Below are 18,363 nucleotides of genomic sequence, written 5' to 3'. Positions count from 1 at the left end.
TATTGAAGGCTGTGGTCTTTGATCTTCATCAGTAAGTGCTTCAAGTCCTCTTCACTTTCAGCAAGCAGGGTTGTGTCATCTGCTCAAAGCAGGTTGTAAATGAGTCCTCCTCCAATCCTGATGCCCCATTTTTCTTCATATAGTCCGGCTTCTCCGATTATTGCTCAGCATAGAGACTGAATAGGTATGGTGAAAGAATACAACCCTGATGCACACCTCTTCTGACCTCAAACCACACAGTATCCCCTTGTTCTGTTTCAACGACTGCCTCTTGATCTGTGTACAGGTTCCTCATGAGCACAATTAAGTGTTCTGGAATTCCCATTCTTCACAATGTTATCCATAATTTGTTATGATCCACACAGTCAAATGTCTTTGCATAGTCAATAAAACACAGGTAAACATCTTTGTGGTATTCTCTGCTTTCAGCCAGGATCTATCTGACATCAGCAATGATATCCCTGGTTCCGTGTCCTCTTCTGAATCCAGCTTGAGTTTCTGGCAGTTCCCTGTCGATACACTGCTGTAGCCTCTTTTGAATGATCTTCAGCAAAATTTTACTTATATGTGATATTAATGATATTGTTTGGTAACTTTCACATTTGTTGGGATCACCTCTCAGGAATAGGCATAAATATGGACGTCTTCCAGGCAGGTGGCCAGGTAGCTGTCTTCCCTATTTCTTGGCATAGAAGAGTGAGTACTTCCTGGGCTGCATACATTTCTTGAAACATCTCAATTCCATCAATTCCTAGAGCCTTGTTTTTCACCAATGCCTTCAGTGCAGCTTGGACTTCTTCCTTCAGTACCATTGATTCCTGATCATATGCTACCTCCTGAAATGGTTGAACATCAACCAGTTCTTTTTGGTATAGTGACTCTGTATATTCCTCCCATCTTCTTTTGATGCTTCCTGAGTCATTTAATATTTTCTCCACAGAATCCTTCAATACTGAAACTCAGGGCTTAAATTTTTTTTTTTTTTCAGTTCTTTCAGCTTGAAAAATGCAAAGCATGTTCTTCCCTTTTGGTTTTCCATCTCCAGGTCTTTGCATATGTCATTATAATACTTTGTCTTCTCGAGCCGCCCTTTGAAATCTTCTGTTCAAGTCTTTTACTTCATCATTTCTTCCTTTCACTTTAGCTACTAGAGGTTTCTTGTGTTTGTTTTAGCTACTTGACCTTCAAGAGCAAGTTTCAGAGTCTCTTCTGACATCTATTTTGGTCTTTTCTTTCTTTTGGCATTAACATAACTGCCTCTAACCCTGCCTCATTAGCATCATAGAGGTAGGATTTACAACACATAGGACAGTAACATCAGATATCAAAATGGTGGACAATCACACAATACTGGGAATCATGGCCTAGCCAAGCTGACACACATTTTTGTGGAACAATCTATAACACTTGCTAATCTGTGGTGAGCAATTTCGCATGGGTTTCACCACATCTTTGTTGTGGTGATGGACAGGTGAAATTGTGCACTGGAGAATGGTGCAAAGGCACAATTGGGCTTGTTCATACCTTGCTTGCTTATCGGGTAACTCGGCCCTGCCAGCTACACCTTGGAATATGACTCTGAGAGTTCTTAAATGTTCTTAGGGTACCCAAAACCAAACTCATTGTCGTCGAATAGATTCTGACTCATAGCGACCGTAAAGGACAAAGCAGAACTGCCCCACAGGGTTTCCAAGGATGTAATCTTTATGCAAGTAGGTTGCCACATCTTTCTCCTACAAGGTGGCTGGTGAGTTTGAACTGCTGACCTTTTTGTTAATAGCCGAGCACTTAACTGCTGCACCACCAAGGCAGGATTGAGTAAAATTAAACATTTCACAAGGGCTTGGGAAGTCTCACTCACCGAGGAAACTTCAGAGAATTCCCCCTCAGAAAATTACACAAGTACAGTTATCTGATCAATACTCTTAAGATCACTGGATTGTTTCCTTATGTAACCAACTCCCATAACTATACTTTTTCACACCATGGCCATGGTAGCTTGAAAATCCACTTGTCACCACACATCAGAGGTTCCCCCATGCAGCACGCCCTCCCTCATGCCACTACCAAAAAAAAACTAGTTGCAGTGGAGTTAGTTCCAACTCATGGTAATCCCATTTGTGTCACAATAGAACTGTGCTCCACAGGGTTTTCAATGGCTGATTTTTCCCAAAGCACATCTCCAGGCCTTTCTTCTGAGGCACCTCTGGGTGGACTCGAACCTCCAACCTTTCTGTTAGCAATCAGCTGAGTGGGTTAACCATTTCCACCACCCAGGGACTCCAACAGCCAAGCTCAGTCCTCCTGCTCTAATATTAACCACCCCAAAGTGCTGCAAACTGAAAATGGACAGTGGGGGAGGGAAAGTGGGGGTACAAATCTCTTCTACAGTTTTATCTAAATAGGAATTGTACACTTCCTCTAAATCTTTCAAAAGTTCTTTTGAAGGCCCTTCTGAGATTTGTTCTTCCGGGCTACTATCTTCTGAAATCCAATTATGCTGCAAAAACTAGAGAATTCACCCAAAGGACCAACAAAACTATGATTTCTACAACACTCACTATATTCCTTAGTCACAAAAGTTATCTAACCAGTAGTCCTGAAGATTAAGTCTCCAAGCGTAGCTTTTTACCAGATCCTATTTCTTGATTTTCCCTTCATGCACTGTAATACTTTTCACTTGTGCATTCATTGTCTATCTTTTCAGGTAACAGAATAAATAGCTAGGCCATTTTCTGTTTAATCTCAACCTATGTCCTTGATTATTATCAACAAAAATGCATGTGCAAATTCTACATCAACAAGTCTTCTTTCTTGGTAGAAAGACACTGGTGGGCATATGTGTACTAGCTGGAAGGGGACACCACAAAACAGAGCCTTCAGACCATAATAATTAAACACACTAGGCAGTGAGGCAACATGACCAAGGTTGCCAGATTTAACCAATAAAAATAGAGGATGCACAGATAAATCTGAACTTCTGATAAACAATGGATGGTTTTTTGGAATAATATTGCATGGGATATAGTTTGAAGAAGAACTGATGCCTTTGAATTATCGTGTTGGTGAAGAATATTGAACATAACACGGACTGCCAGAAGAACGAACCAACCTATCTTGGAAGAAGCACAGCAGAACGCTCCTTAGAAGCAAGGATGGCAAGACATCATCTCACTTACTTTAGACATATTATCAGGAGGGCCAAGTCCCTGGAGAAAGACATCATGTTTAGTAAGGTAGAGGGTAAACAAAAAAGAGGGAGATGCCACAACGAGATGGATTTACACAGTGGCTACAACACTGGGCTCAAACGTGGCAACAATTGTGAGGATGGTGCAGGACTGTGCAATGTTTCATTCTATTGTACACAGGGTCACTATGAATCGGAACCGACTTGGTGGCACCTAACAACAAAATACAGATGGTGCGATTGGTTAAATGCTTGACTACTAACCGAAAAACTGGCAGTTTGAGCCCAGCCAGAGGCACCTCAGAGGACAGGTCTGGAATCTGCTTCCAAAAGGTCACAGCCTTAAAAACCCTATGGAGCACAGTTCTGCTCTGCACGCATAGAGTCACCATGAGTCGGAATCAACTCAACAACAACTAACAACAATACTTATACTAAAAATTATTTGCTGTGTATCTGAAATTAAATTTACCTGAGTATCCTTTGTTTTATCTGGCAAGCCAGAGTACGATGCAATTACACTTTTGAGTTCAGGACAGTAGGGAAGGTTAATCATCATATGTTTAACCAGCCTGTTCTTGTCAAGAGACAGAAATCTGCTTGGACATAATTAGGCAATTTTGAAGATGCATTAACTCTCGGGCCACTGAAATATCACATAAATTAATGCTCACCCATTTACTAAAATTACCCAGGAGTTAAATGACTAATGTACCTTCTGATTCACATAGCTCAGCTCACTCAAACAACGGAACAACAATGGAACAACACTCCCAGGTTAAGTGCTATCTTTCTCACCTTCTGTCCACCTATGGCTACCCTCCATCATGTACGTTCAATTAGAAAGTTTCAATCTAGGCTTTAAGCATATTAAAATCATCATCTTCCAAGGACAAATACTAACTCAGAAAAAGCTGCCACTGACCTAATCACTCTTTCTGTCTTTGAGGAACCACGAGAATGCAAAATGCTGAGCAATGGCTACCATTACCGAACATTCTGATTGAAGAGTCTATAGAAGAATCCTGATGAAAGGGGAGAAAATACAGAAAAGAATTTCAATTTCTCATGGACTCCAGATTTTCTGGAGCCATGGGGGTTGAATGAACCCTTGAAACTATTGCTCTAAGATAATCTTTAAAACTTAAACCAAAAATATCCCCTGAAGTTTTCTTAAAACCAAACAATAGTTTAGCTAAACTAGTAAAAAATGTCTGTCTTGAACATTACGCTCTATTAAGAACTATCTATATGGGGTCAAAGTGACAACAGCACCTCAAAGGTTAGATAGGAACCTCAGGGGGCAGTGAGTTTATGTTAACAGGGGAGGAACAACTCAGAAAAGAAGACGAAAGTAGTTCCACAACTCGAAGAAGATAATCAATGATACTAAATTGTACATGTAGAGACTGTTACATTGGTGTATGTTTTGCTGTGTATATTCTCAACAACAACAAAATAATTTTTTTTTTAAATGCTGGGCAAAAGTTTCTCAAGATATCACTATGGTAGTTTTGTTTCAGCTTCTTAGTGGAAGTCATTTTGCTGAAGTCATTTAATAAAACTTCTAAAAACAGGAAAAAATACACTTTGGTCTATAATTTTTCACTGTAAGAGAAAATGGACTGGTGTTGGCCATTTTGAATTAGACAATCATATGGTCTATATGCTGAGAATGACAAATCACAGAGGAATGTCATCACGATTACTGTCAAAAAGAACATTTCAAGATCTATCCTGAAATACAATGCTGTCAGTGATAGGATAATATCCATACGCCTACAAGGAAGACAAGTTAATACGACTATTATTCAAATTTCTACACCAACCACTAAGGCCAAAGACAAAGAAATTGAAGATTTTTACCAACTTCTGCAGGCTGAAATTCATCAAACATGCAATAAAGATGCACTGATAATTACTGGTGACTGGAATGCAAAAGTTGAAATCGAAGGAGGATTGGTAGTTGGAAAATATGGTCTCGGTGATAGGAATGATGCTGGCTATCAAATGGCAGAATTTTGCAAGACTAACGACTTCTTCATTGCAAATACCTTTTTCAACAACATGAATAGCAACTATACACATGGACCTCGCCAGATGGAATACACAGAAATCAGGCCTACTACATCTGCCGAAAGAGATGATGGAAAAGCTCAATATCATCGGTCAGCACAAGGCCAGAGGCAGACTGAAGAACAGACCATCAATTGCTCATATGCAAGTTCAAGTTGAAACTGAGGAAAATTAGAACAAGTCCCTGGGTGCCAAAGTACGACCTAGAGTATATCCCACCTGAATTTAGAGACCATCTCAAAAATAGAGTTGACCTGTTGAACACTAATGACCAAAGATCAGAAGAGCTGTGGAATGAATCAAGGACATCACACATGAAGAAATCAAGAGGTCATTAAAAAGACAAGAAAGAAAGAAAGAAAACAAAATGGATGTCCAAAGAGACTCTGAAACTTTCTCTTGAACGTCACGTAGCTAAAGCAAACAGAAAAAATGATGAAGTAAAAGAACTGAACAGAAGATTTCAGGGCACAGTTCGAGAGGACAAAGTAAAGTAATATCATGAAATGTGCAAAGACCTGGAGATAGAAAACCAAAAGGAAAGACAAGGCTGAGCATTACTCAAGCTGTGAAGAAAAAATTTAAGCCTTGAGTTGCAATATTGAAGAATTCTACCAGGAAAATGTTAAACAACACAAAAACAAACAAACAAACAAAAACCTGTTGCCTGTTCCCACAGGGTTTCTAAGGAGCACCTGGTGGATTTGAACTGCCGACCTTTTGGTTAGCAGCCATAGCTCTTAACTACTATGCCACCAGGATTTCCCAAACAACACAGAAAGCATCAAAAGAAGGTGGAAGGAATACACAGAGTCACTGTACCAAAGAATTGGTTGGCATTCAGCCATTTCAGGAGGTAGCGTATGATCAAGAACCGATGGTACTGAAGGAAGAAATCTAAGCTGCACTGAAGCACTAACGAAAAAGAAGGCTCCAGGAATTGACGGAATACCAACTGAGATGTTTCAACAAACAGATACAGCACGGGAAATGCTCACTCATCTATGCCAAGAAATATGGAAGACAGGTGCCTGGCCAAGTGATTGGAAGAGATCCATATTTGTACCCATTCTAAAGAAAGGTGATCAAGAGAATGCAGAAATTATAAAACAACATCGTTAATATTACACACAAATAAAATTTTGTTGAAGACCATTCAAAAGCAGTTGCAGCAGTACATCAACAGCGAACTGCCAAAATGTCAAGCCAGATTCAGTAAAGGACGTGGAACAAGGATATCATTACTGATATCAGATGGATCCTCACTGAAGGCAGAGAACACCAGAAAGATGTTTACCTGTGTTTTATTGACTATGCAAAGGCATTTGACTGTGTGGACCATAACAAATGATGGATAACACTGCAAAGAACAGGAATTCCAGAACACTTAATTGTGGCTCATGCGGAACCTCCACATATACCAAGTGACAGTCGTTCGATAAGAACAAGAAGATACTGCTTGGTTTAATGTCAGGGAAGGTGTGCCTCAGGGATGTATCCTTTCACCATACTTATTCAATCTGTATGCTGAGCAAATAATCTGAAAAGCTGGACTATATGAAGAAGAACAAGGCATCAGGATAGGAGGAAGACTCATTAATGATCTGCAATATGCAAATGACACAACCATGCTTGCTGAAAGTGAACAGGACTTGAAGCACTTACTAATGAAGATCAAAGACCATAGCCTTCAGTATGGATTACACCTCAACATAAAGAAAACAAAAATCCTCACAACTGGACCAATAAGCAATATCATGATAAACAGAGAAAATACTGAAGTTGTCAAGGATTTCATTTTACTCGGATCCACAACCAACACCCATGGAAGCAGCAATCAAGAAATCAAACAGACACGTTGCAGTGGGTAAATCTGTCGCAAAAAATCTCTTTAAAGTGTCAAAAAGCAAAGATGTCACTTTAAGGACTAAAGTGTGCCTGACCCAAGCCATGCATGGCGTTTTCAATCACCTCATACCAATGTGAAAGCTGGACAATGAATAAGGAAGATCGAAGAATTTATTCCTTTGAATTTATGATGTTGGCAAAGAATACTGACTACACTATGGACTGCCAGAAGAACGAACAAATCTGTCTTGGAAAAAGAACAACCAGAATGTTCTTTAGAAGTGAGAATGGCGAGACGTTGTCTCACATACTCTGGACATGTTATCAGGAGGGACCAGTCCCTGGGGAAGGACATCATGTTTGGTAGAGAGTCAGCGAAAACGAGGAAGACCCTCAACAAGATGGACTGACACAGTGGCTGCAACAATAGACTCAAGCATAACAACTCTTGGGAGGATGGCGCAGAACTGGGTAGTGTTTTATTCTGTGGTACACAGGGTCGCTTTGAGTGGGAAGCAACTCAACAGCACCAAACAACAACAGCAAATAGAAAATTTGCAAATTAGTAAAATAAAGTATATTTGATTTTTAGTGTTGTGAATTGTAAGGTTATTAATATCTCCTTTTCAAATACTTTAACAAGTCTACCAGCATTAACTCTGATTTTAAAAAATGCAAAGTGGAAAAATGTTATAGTTCTCTTTAATCATAAATCTTATCCTGATAAATATAAATTTCTACGGGGTAACTTCTGTCAAAACATCTTGGTTTGGTACAGTTATAACCCATCAGTCATGTCCTTCTTTAACACGTCTATCCAGAACACTAAGTATATTTACAACATATGGTTCCATCGATCACCACTCTTATTAAACTTACATTTCATTTCCTGGAACAATATTAAACTACAAGAGGAAAAATTTAATAGTAAACAGAATATAACCAACATCGGGTTTAGTAATTAGCCTCAAAGAAGATACATGTCCTTCTACATAGAGACCATGCTACTCAATTTTTCTGTTGTAACCTTGGCTGCTGTACTCAGCACAGATGAAATTAGTTTTTAATTTTTCCAATACTACTGTAAAATAAAGGGGCCTTGGTGGTGCAACGGCTAAGCACTCAGCTGCTAACCAAAAACAAGCAATTTGAGCCCGCACAGTTTTTTTTTTAGTAGTTTCACTGGTGAAAGACCTGGCAATCTTCTTCCAGAAAGATTTCAGTCCTAGAAACCCTATGGGGCAGTTCTACTCTTTTACATGGGGTCACTATGAGTCAGAATCAACTCTATGGCTTGCAACAGCAACAATGTGAAATAACTATGATGAAATAATGCAAGTTCCATTTTTACATTGGTAATTGTAGAATAAAAATAGCACCCAATCGCTTTAGGCTTCAGAAAGGAGTTAGCAGAAGTCTCCAAAGAATTCTGACAAGGTAACTCCTAACCTTTAGTCCTGGAAACAGAAAGAAAAAAAAAAAGAAGTCTTCAACCCCAAAATAAACAAGCTACAGTTATTAAAACTGAGAGGAAATCATTGAACTCTAAGTATCGGAAGTCAGTCCCCACTACAGACCTAACACTGAAGTGACAAACAGGTTAAAAATTCTTGCTAAAACCACATACCGATTAAGCAGATGGCTTCTCTAGATAGGCAGGCCCTCCTGTTCACTTAGGCCACGATCTAACCTTGTAGCGATCAGCTTCAGCGTCCTCATTCCACTTTGAGTGAGCATCCACTATAAATGCTAAACTACAACAATGAGTGCACCATGGTCTCTATGTCCTTTGTGAAGGCAGGCTGGTCATGTCTCCATCTGCTAAATACAAGATAGCAGACAGTGGTCAGGCTAAAAGGTTCTAGTCCCGGCTTTGCCTCTACTAGTAACCTTGGGAAAGACACCTCACCTCTCTGAACTTCAATTTCTTCAACTGGAGATCAAAGAGCTAAGACTAGATCACGTTTACGGCCCCTTAGAGATTTTAAAATACTGTGATTTTGTGATTTGATCTGTACAAAGAAAGATTTGTTCAAAAACAGGCTTCTGTAACCCAGAACTAAAACCCTTCCCGAAGCCCACTCTTCAGACAAAGATTAGACTAGACTATAAAACATAAAATAATAGTCATGAAGAGTCTGCTTCTTAGTTCAAGTAGACACAGGAGACTAAACGGGCAGCTCCTGTCCAAAGGCTGGATGAGATGGCAGAAAGGAATAGGAGCTGGTTGGATGGACACAGAAAACCAGGGTAGAAAGAAGGAGCGTGCTCTCACATTATAGAGATTGCAACTAGGGTCACATAACAATATGTGTATAAATGTTTATATGGAAAACTAACTTGAGCTGTAAACTTTCACCTAAAGCACAATAAAAAAAAAAATAAATTAAATAAAGGGAATGGAATAGATCATGTCTAGGTCCCTGGGGGTCAAAAACAGTTAAAAGGTTGACAGTCTGAACCTACCTAGCAGTGCCGTGGAAGAAAGCCCTGGTTATCTGCTTCTGAAAGGGTTACAGCCAAGAAAACACTATGGTTTATACAGAGGGGCCATGAATAGGAACTGACTCGACAGCAATGGGTTTCGTTTTGCTTTCTTTTTTTAAAGGTCCCTTCTAGATTAAGATACTGTGATTTCATAATTTCATCTACACAAACAGAAGACTGGAACAAACGGATGCTGTGATTCTGTCCAGATTTAACATTCTCTGATGGGTTTCACGTGCAAAGAAATACACAAGGTTGCTATCAGCTAGTCTTTGTAGGATTTTATTTAATGGCTCCTTCTGATATTAGGAGAGAAAACATCCCCCTACTTAATGGAAAATTGTTTAAACATGTTTTTAGCAAGCATCGTAAAAATAGCTATTTCCCATAAAACTAAGACAAGCAGTCTCAGGACACAGTCTAAGATTAAAGCATTGTCACAACTAAATATAAAGATATTACAAGAAATCAACAAACCAACTGCTTTGTAAATGGATCAGTAAGAGAAAACGACCTATCAATTTTTCTGCATAATACAGTGGGTTAAGAACTTGAGCTCCAGAGTCCAGTTTCTAGGTTTAGTATCCCTAATACACCCTTCCTAGCTGCGTGGCCTTGGGCACATCACTTCTCCTCTCCACGTCTTACTTCCTCCACCCATAACATGAGAATAACAATAGTACCAGCCTCTGGAGGCTGGTATGAAGATTAAACAGGATCATCCATTTAAAGCTTTGGCAAGGTACCTGGTGTGCTGTGCTCAAAAGAAACCAGTTATTGATATCGGTAAAGTTATTTCTCTGATTCTTCACAAATGGAAAAAAAAAAAAGTTGCCATTGAGTCGATTCTGACTCATGGCGACCCAACATGTGCAGAGTAGAATTACACTCCATAGGGCCTTCAAGACTGTGACCTTTCAGAAGCAGGTCATCATGTTTTCTTCTGAGGCATCTCTGCGTGGGTTTGAATTGCCAATCTTTAAGTTTTTTTTTCTTTTTTTAAGTTAGTAGTAAAGTGCTTAACTGTGCCACCTAGGGACTCCAGCAATTCTTAACAATTTACCTTATTCTCACTAATTCAACAGTTGGATTCTATACATTACTTAGCATTTGTTCTGTCCAAGGAACTGGACTGGAACTACAGGGTATGCCACGATGAACAAAACACACAACTTTGCCCGCCCTTCTTTGTCTGGCTAAATTGTCATCCCTAAAAACTCAGCTGAAACAGTCATTCATTCCATCAAACTTTTTTTGACCCTTGCATGGATGGACTGGGCCTCCGCCTGGTGGAGTGGCCTCCCTCAGTGCTCCTAGTGGTCCCTTCTCCAGCACAAATCTTATTATACTGTTGTTTAGCCGTCCCTCTACTGGTCATCTCCCTCACTAGACTGTGAGCTCCTTGACAACAGATTACATTTCTAATCTCTGTCCCTAACATAGAAACCAGCACACGATCAACACTCAGTAAAGCTTATTGGATACATAACTATATAAATAAATAAAATCTATTCATCTAATATAATCTATACAATTAATAAGATCTGTTAAACAGACGGGGACGGTAAATTCTATTTACAACCATAATGAAAGGCATTCTATGGTGATTTCTGTAACAAAAAACAAACAAACTCATTACTGTTGAGCTGATTCTGACTCCTAGGGACCCTACAGGACAGAGTAGAACTGCCCCATACGGTTTTCAAAGCTGTAAATCTTTACAGAAACTGACTACCACATCTTTCTCCCTTGCGGCTGCTGGTGCGTTCCTATCGCTGACCTTTCAGTTAGCAGCTGAGTGCTTACAGACTGAGCCATCAGGGATCCTAAAGTAACCATAAAGTACCCTTAAAATTAATCATGTTTCTGACAATGTTGCATTATGAAAGCTTTTAAAAAATCATCACTTAAAATACCTTCAGAATATAAGTAAAATGAATCATGGATGCATCCATGACTGTTCAAAGGAGGGCACTGTCATTCAGAGAGCGGGAAATTAAAACCAAAAAAAAACCAACTGCTGTTGAGTTGATTCTGACTCATAGGGGCCCTACAGGCACCCTATTTAGAGTTGGCTTAAGTGCCTAGTTCAAGTACACATGGATCTAAAAAAATAGGATCTACAACTCCTGAAACCTGATGCCCTCATAGCCATGAGCCAAGGCTGCACTCCTCCATACCACACACTTGCGGGCGACTGCGGCCTCGGAATTTCACCTGTTCATGTGGGAAGACTTCTGGCCGCTACATGCTAACACTATTACATGAACTGGGGAGAGTACAAAAATGCGGCTCATTCAATCTACGCCCTCCATGCTGCCTGAGTTGAAATAAGGTAGCCAAACGAATGAATGAAAGAATGGACAAACTGTCAAAACAATTCCACAAAGCGAAAAGTTCTTCCCGATTTGTTTTTTAAGCTTCTATCCTTAACCTTAGAGACAAGAAAAAAAAAAAAATTATGAAACTTTTAATCTAGTTAATGCCAGTCTGGGTTATTAAGGTATGTTCTTTCACTGTGGGATTTCCCCAGCTAGGTAGGAACTCTGTCGAGCTGTGTTCCAAATGTCATTAAAATGACAGATGAAACTGGTCAATAAATACATCAGAAAAAAGTGGAAGGAAAACTGTGGGAACAGAGGTGGAGCAACAAAAACAGAAGAAAAAACAAAAAAGCTTGATAGAGGGATAGGGGAAAAGAGGCCAAACGGATTTTGAGAGGAAAGAACATTAGAAAATAAAGCAAAGGAAACAAGAAAATATGAGAACGGACTATTTAAAAAAAAAAAAAAAAACCCAGATCAGAGGAGGAGAAAGGAAGCCTGCCAGTGTAAAACTTAACTGTTGCTAACATCATGTAGTTGCAGGAAACTAAGAGAGCTGTCTTTTACTTTCAGAGCCTTATTAAAAAAAAAAAGTCCCAAGCCTGTAAGTGAGAAAAGTCAGTCGAGGAGCCAAGGAAACTGCCCAGGAAGTGGTGCTTGGCACAGCCAGGTGTCGGCTGCGGGGTCCTGAAACACGCCAGAGTTTGGGAACGTGGGAATTAAGCCAGGTTCAGAGAATGCAGGCAGAGGGGTTGAACCGAGGAGAGTGGGCATGGGCACCAGAAATCTCAGAGGTGAGAATTTGAACCTTAAACTACAAGAGGCCCTTCACTCCTCCCCAAGTTAACCACATTTGGAAGACTGTCAAAAAAACTGAAAAAAAAAAAAAGAATCCATCTGAGCTCGCTGAGAGCTTATTTGGAAACGTCTAGTCCTGAACATTACTTAATGCATTTTAAAGTGAATTTCTACAATTTCCTCAGTGTAACTCATGGGAGCTCCAGAAAGTAGAAAATTGCAGGAAAAATAAGTCTACTCTCTAATTAAAGATGATATACTTGATTAAAGCAGAAGAGGCTGTGGCAGCGAGCTAGCAATACGATGCATCCCCTCAGATGGAGTTCAGAAGAGACACAAAAAAATCCCAGTTTGTTTGTTATTGACTTTTAATTTTTTTGTGCCGCAATTATAGCTATTTAATAGATTTCTGGCATTAATACTACTGATAATATTATTGTTGAATTTTTCAGAACGTTAAACTTTAACTGCACAAAAATTAAAATTAAAAGGGCCTGATTTCTGTGTAGGATAAACATCTCCAGGCTATCTAACAGGCATCTGGAAATACCACCTACCCAAACTGACACCAAAACTACACTCTCCTTGTCACCACCATTATCATCAGCATAGATTATCACCACCTCATCTCTGTCACTTCAAGTGGCAATCTTACCTTTCCTTATCTGTCCAGGTTTCCTGAAAGTACCACTTGATTAAACTAAGAAAATTTTGTCAGGACCAAAGCAGCTGTCTTTCTATCCTCCCCATTTTTAATAGAATCTAAATATAGACACACAATTTAAAGCATTATTAATTAATGCAGCACTTCCCTCATAATTCCTAAAAATATTCTCCAAAACCCAGTACGTAGAAATGATGATTTCTTCTCTCCTGAGATCAAGGACGTCGTACAGGTGCTTGCCCTGACCTCCAGCCCCTGTAAGCCTCAGGTCTCAGAGGTCAGCATGCATGTTTTAAGGATGGAGTTGGTAACAGCTCAGACATGCACTGGTATTCTTAATGACATTATCCATCAAATCACCGGCCGAGTTTGAAATATAAAATAAAACTACTCGACGACTTTGATGGGCTGCCTCCTTCCTATGAAATCCATTACACTTTCGTTTTTGGTTTTCATTCAATTGGATTCACAGAGCATTTTTCTGAGGGGTATGTGTTGTGGTTCTAAACAATCATGGCCACCCTGTTTTCATTTTTCAGATAAGCAAACTGAGAGTTAGAATTAAACTACATGGCTAATTTTCCCCAATCGACTCCAGGTATCCTGGAAAAGAAGGGAAAACACTTAACATACTGCTGTCTCCACTGGGTTCCTCCAAAGTTATTCAGAATAAGCCTACAGTCAGAGGGAGGAGTTAAGTGCCTTGTTTTTGTGCTGAGCATGGATTTTAGAAGAAAAAAAGTATAATTAAAATTCGCCCTTTTCTTTATGTTAAATCATTTTCACATAATCAGGGTTTAGACCCTGATTTTAAAAATGTATCCAAAAAATAAATGTTCTTCATGATAGCCCAAGCTACATACAAATACTGCAGATCCCGGTAAAGATTTTACCTAAATCTGTTTTCCCCAGAAAAAGATTTCCTTTTCTCATCATTCTATATTTTTAGTGACACTCTTGACCACTTAAATGTGATTTGCCCCACTGTTTTTTAGCTCACAGAAGTACTAAAACAAATATTAATAAGTGGATAAAATAATAACATCTAATGTTTGTATAACTTATGTACCACTTTCACACATACTACGATTTTACTTGACAAAATTATTGATGTCTCATTGTTCATGGGAAGTTTGATAACTTTTATAGTTCTTCCTGATATCTTTGTTCCTGCCATTGGCAATTTCTTGCCCCTGTCTTTTATATCCTTAAAACAAGAAACCAAAATCCTGAACCTGAATTTTCCCATGCTTTAAGTGTCATATCTAACATATACTCACAAAAAAGTAAATAACAAACAACTATGACCACGGACCAAAATGAACAGAGTGTGACAAAGAAGATTAGAGTAAGTGGCAATTAGCCTTCAGGGTCTTTCTACTGCAGAGCTACAAATCACATGAAGTAGGTGAAAATGAAATGGGGACTGAAAAGATGTGATCCCGTTTTCATCCGAAAATACACTTCTTCTCCAGGCAGTATGTGACTTTTCGACTCTTAGACCAGCACAAAGCCTTAGGTAGTCAGTTAGCGTTTAAATGAATGAAAGAAGTAAGAATAGAAAGAAAAGGTGCTAAAATATCTCCTAAATACAAGGAAAGAATGATTAGAAACCTGAAAATTAGCCACTCAAATCTCTCCCAAATATCAGCCTCTGTTCAAAGTTGGGAAATGGTTTTAAATGATCACAGTTGGTCAAATCAGCTGTTCGAAATATGCATACATTGAATATGCACATTACCATGGCACTGAATTTTATGTAAAAGGTTTGTATATCAAGTGTTTTTAAAAAGTGGTCAATATTTAGTCTTTAAGAATTTTTTTTTTTTTTCCCACATTGCCATAGAGTCAATTCCAACTCAGTGTGACCCTACAGGACAGAGCAGAATTTCCTCACAGGTTTTCCAAGGCTGTAATCTTTACGGAAGCAGACTTTTCTCCTGCAGAGCAGATGGTGGGCTCAAACAGCTAACCTTTTGGTTAGCAGATGAGCACTTAACCACTGTACCACCCGGACTTCTCTTTGAGAATACTGACTAATAAAACCAAAAAAATCATGCAGCATTGAATACCTAATTTGAATTTTAAGATTCATCTTTAGTTTTATTCAAAATTCCTAAGTTGTCTGGACTCTATAAAGGAACCCAACGTAAGATGACTCCCAGTCATCTTCATCATTAAAAGTGAATGAAATTTTAAGTAAGGCCCAACTTACAAAGTCACAGCTTCCCTCTAACAAATTAATTCCCTCAATAACAATTTGCTGGGACATGTGACAATCTCTCTCACCTTACTATATGCCCAGAGCAGTTTTTTTATTACATATCTATTACATTTTTATTATATTTCTTACATACATGTGGCTGTACAGACGAATGGAAAAAGTAACCATAGTATCTTAACGCTACATAATATGGACTTCACATAAATTCTCTGAGCATTTCAGCAGGACATTCAGGTGGGTGATCCATACTATTAAAAAAAAAAACCCAATACTACAGCACCATCTTAAAAATGGAGACGTTAACAATTAGGAATAGGAAAGCACCATCTAACTAATCTAAAAACACCAGCCTAATTTATTGGAGGGAAGTAAAGGCAATCATAACAGACTTTTGGTTTGTGTAGATAAAGCAACCAGCCACTTGCCTGAAGTTTTCATTTTCTACTAAACCTAACATTTCAGGCCAGGAGATTTCAAACTTCTTTGGCCTCAACTCACATTAAAGATTATATTTTTACATCACAATTAACACACAGAAATATCTATAACTGGAACAAATTTTCATGAAGCAAAACTTACCCTGACTAAATATCATGCACTCTGTTACTTTCTATTATATTCCTGTCTATTTTATTCCTCTAAAAAAAAAAAAAAAAAGCTGTTCTAGACTCAATATGCTGATTTTTATGACCCAGTGGATCATGACAAGCAGTTTGAAAATTATTGCCTTTCGGCCCCCAAAACTTTGGAAAACTACTTAGGAAAATTAAAGGTTCCTAAAAGAATCTAATCCTTTATATTTTACCTAGGGTACCCAAACAGGAAAACTGAGAGGAAAAAAAAATATTTAAAAACATCTGTCTATTTGAAACGATGCTCAAATAGACCCTTCTCTTCTTCTCTGGGTCATAGGAGGTAGAATTCAAACAAAAGAGGAAGGATATTATAGAAAATAACCTGGAAAGGAAAAATCGTTCTAAGATTAAATTTCCACACGGAATCCAATCCGCATGTTTGTTTGTTTGTTTTTTTTTTACTTTTTTCAAAGTTCCTTGTCATTTTTATAATTATTCTAAAAGTATTTGAATACTATGTGGTGGGGTTAATGCAAAAAGTTTCAGATGGGGCATATTACAGTGATATTGTTTGCCACTGGGATGATGAACAAGTTTGAATAAAATGTGATCCCGTTCTTCTTTGACCATGCTCACTTTGTAATGATTAGCAAGGCAGGAAATAATCCTCCAAGGAGCAGTCTCATTAGTGTCCATTGAAATTCAGTGGCATTAATTTGCAATAAAAGAACTGAAAATTAAATGGAAAAGAAAACAGTTTCTGGAGTCCACCATAAGGTTACGGAATTCACATCACACCAGTGCCATCCTTCACATCAAGGAGTTGAAAATGCTGAGTGAATTAGACTTAATCGCTGTATTTTGTTCTTCCATGTTCAAAAAAAAAAAAAAAAACTGGGCAGAAGACATCATTTTTCTCTTTCCATGTTAACCCTAAATTAATACAAGGGAAATTAATTTGAAAAATTCCAACTTTTTAAAGTTTTGTTCATTGTCTTTTAACTAATACCTCAGGTTGGACCCACTTGGCTATTGGACACTCTACATCATTTTGAGGGGGATGGAGCTGTTGTTCAGATTGCCCAAGAGTTTGCCCTTCAGTACTCTCTGGGGCCACCCTGCACCATAGTCCTGTCTCTTCTGCTATAAATATCTCTGGAAATAACACACTGAACAGAAAATGGTCCATGGCTTGCAGTGCAGTGGGGCTGGGCGAGGGCAGGAGGCTAGCTCAGACACCAGAGCAGAGAGCAGGGTCTGGAAGCATCTAATTTAGCACCAACCACGTGGTCGCCCCAGGCCTCCCAAATCCACTCAAAGGCATCCCAGCCCTATCCGAAGCCACAGGCACCTAAGCAGCCTACAGGCCCAGTCAGGAGAAGAGGGGAAACAGTCAAAGGGCAAGGCGGTCCGAAAGCACGGGAAGAAGGAACAACAATCTATGTTGTTTTCTGTTGTTGTTTTAATGAGAACACAAAGCGTTGGCCACTTAAGTCCTCATCTATCCTGGGCTGCCAACGCGTCTGGAAGGCGCAATCCGAGCTGAACCCGCACGCCACTCTGGCATTTTCTGCCTGCTAGGCCAGACGTGCAACTGAGCCAGCAAGGGATCATTTAAACGCACTCGTGCTTCTCTGTGGCATGGTTTAAACTCACAGGACACCTATAAATTCCCGGCCGTCAGAAGTCACTTGCCAGCAGTCTGCTCCAACACCGACTCAGCCATGTAACTCAGAAGTCAGAAGCTTGTTGAGATTCATTCAACGCATCTCTCGCTCTTCTGAGCAGCGCAATTCAGTGCCAACGCTCTCCAACGGGGATGGGGAGGGGGGCCGGTGGGTGATAGGAATCTCTAATAATAATGATTATCCGGAAAATGAAAGTGTGCCTATTTCCAATTCGACATTCGAAATGAAAGGACATTTTTAAAACAAAATCCTAAAATAATAATAAAATCTCCCGAGTTCCCCTAGCCCCAAACACCTTCAGCCCTAAATACCAAAGCGGGGCACAGACTAGGGACTCAAAACTCCGAGCGTTCATTGGCTTTAGGGTATCCCCCCCCCCGCCCCCGCCCCACCGGCCAAATAACTGCTGCTTTTTCCACCTTTCCAGCCCTGGTTTGGTGGGGAGGTACGCGGGTTTCCGAGCTGTCTGCGGGCACGCAGAGGCAGGGG

General features: G+C 39.4%; 1 protein-coding gene across 2 annotated transcripts in view; it reads right to left on the bottom strand.

Moving 5' to 3' along the window:
- The window catches only part of ESR1 (estrogen receptor 1), a 506,164-nt gene that overhangs the window by 324,340 nt on the left and 163,461 nt on the right, over window positions 1-18,363 (bottom strand). The window lies entirely within an intron of this gene.

The sequence above is a fragment of the Loxodonta africana genome, chromosome 1, assembly GCF_030014295.1.
Source record: "Loxodonta africana isolate mLoxAfr1 chromosome 1, mLoxAfr1.hap2, whole genome shotgun sequence".
Lineage (NCBI taxonomy): Eukaryota > Metazoa > Chordata > Mammalia > Proboscidea > Elephantidae > Loxodonta > Loxodonta africana.
Note: the sequence above shows the minus strand (reverse complement) of the source record. Positions and strands in the feature narration are given on the sequence as shown.